Consider the following 2,235-nt stretch of genomic DNA (forward strand, 5'->3'; position numbering starts at 1 on the left):
GGGTTTCAAAGGTGGTGAAAAACACGTCAACTTCTGTTTCTACAAATGATGGCATTAACTTACTTGCATGTGATATATTAAAACTGATGGGAAGATTGGCAGTAGCTTGCTGGCGTTGAGCGAGGTGTGAAGTTTCCAACGCGAATTCTCGTTGACGACACTCTATAGCCAGAGTCGCTTGTTGCTTGTCATGTTCGTGTTGCATCTCCAACTCGCGTTGTTTGGTTTCAAGCTGTACTCGTTCCCGCTCACGGAGTATTGCAACCTCACGTTCCTTGAGGACGATTTCACGTTCTTGTTCTTCCTTCCTCAAGGCAGCCTCACGTTCTTGTTCTTCCCTTCGTATGGCAGCTGCTTCCCTTTGTTGTTCGAGGGCTTCCCTTTGCTGCTCACGTTCAATCTTGGCCAGCTCAAGTTTGAGTTTCATCGTTGCCAAATCAGTTTTATCTGCAATAAAGTAAGTTTCATGAGTTTCAGAGTCTATCTTACCTTGCTCAAAGAAGTGATCCAGCAACAGGTTGTGCATTGCATTTTTGTTGGCTTGGTAGGGGACTGTTAGTTGATACTCATGTGCAAGAGTTTGTAATTCAGCCCTCTTGGCATGACTTAAAGTCCCTATTGCACCTGCTGGATCTGCACGGAAAGCTTGGAGACGAAACATGATGAAATTAGCAAATAAATGCACAACGAATATACTGTTGTGATATAGTGAATGTCAGAAACAGGACAACGTGGCAACTGGTACCTATCCTGTGGAATCTTTAACAATTAAAGTTAATTACAAGATGTTAAATGATTAATTTAAATCAAGGTCGCAGGAAATCTTGTACCCGGTACTCATGTAAGAGGATAAGGGCAAGAAAATCCTACTAAACAAGTGAAACTGAGTTTCTAAAACAAATGAAACAGTTAATTGCCTCAAAAGTAAAATTGGTAGTCCAAGGATGTAGGCATACCTTGCCGAGTCTCTATAGGACATAAGCAAGTTTTCCCACTGAAATTAATATGATACTTACAGAATTAGCGAACTTTGTGCTCTGAAAAAGAAAGCTAATTCCCTACCAATGTATGTATCATCATCTCTGACTGACGTGTAGGGGTGCGAGGTGTCAACTGGTGACGAGAACTGCTGCTGAGGTCCCAATTCAGCAACTAAAGTTCGTGCTAGAGGAATTATGGCCCTCTTTATCCTCCTACCGTCAGATTGCAGAAGATTAGGTGCACTTGACCCGGGGGCAGACCACAGTACCAGGGTACCAATATGATGATCTGTCGAAAATATGAGAAATATCTAAGGGACAAAAGATGGTAAACACGAGTAATAACACGGAGGGAGAGATGACCAATTAAGAGTATGACTGAGGCCTACAGTCACCACGTAATCCAAAGATGTCTCACCTTCACTATATGCTACTCTCGGAATGCACAATACACACAGCACCATATAAAAATGAAATTGAATATGAAAAATAGTAAAAGCTACGTTACCAAAGCCGAATACGCTTACCATAAATTACTACTTGGCACCAGTACTTGAGTGAAGCTCCTAGGGCAGGCCCCCACTTTATGTGACGGTAACGCGTTGGTGTTCGGCTGTTTCAAAAGCTAGGGGCATGGCCTCGTCACATAAAGAAAAAAAAAGAGAAAAGCTGGAACTTTCGTCTGTGGTAAGGTAATGGGAAGACACACAAAACACAAGTAAATTTAACAATGAAATTTTATTACGTTAGAAAAGCAAGACATGAATAAAATGGAGCATAAAAATGTAACAGATAAATCAACAAACAAAATAATAAGAATAATCACTGGCAAATGAAAAGTTACGTTAAGACAAGTGAATAATAGCAAAGTAAATTATGATGCAGGAATATTGGCTTCAAGCTGCCACCTCCCTTAGTACACGTAAGCCAAGGCTTAGTCTACCAATGAGACGTGTCAACTGTGTGGAGCACGAGGATATTCTGCCTTCCCTAGGTCGCTGTAGCTCAGACATCAGCTCGTGGTGGCGGGTGGTGGGGCAGGTGCGACGGGCACCAGCCAATAAGCGACAGGCAGGCGATGGACAAGCAGTTTGCCAGTTTGGGTGGCGGAGGCGAGCAGGTTCGCCGGTGGGCTGGATACGTTTTGCTCCCTGGGCAAAACTTGTTGTTGTACTTGTTGGATATATCTTCAATATTATTTGTTAAGGGGACGTACTTTGGAGGGTAGAGCAGGCTCAATCTCTCTTGAAAGAGA

Source organism: Procambarus clarkii, chromosome 39, assembly GCF_040958095.1.
Source record: "Procambarus clarkii isolate CNS0578487 chromosome 39, FALCON_Pclarkii_2.0, whole genome shotgun sequence".
Taxonomy (NCBI): Eukaryota; Metazoa; Arthropoda; class Malacostraca; order Decapoda; family Cambaridae; genus Procambarus; species Procambarus clarkii.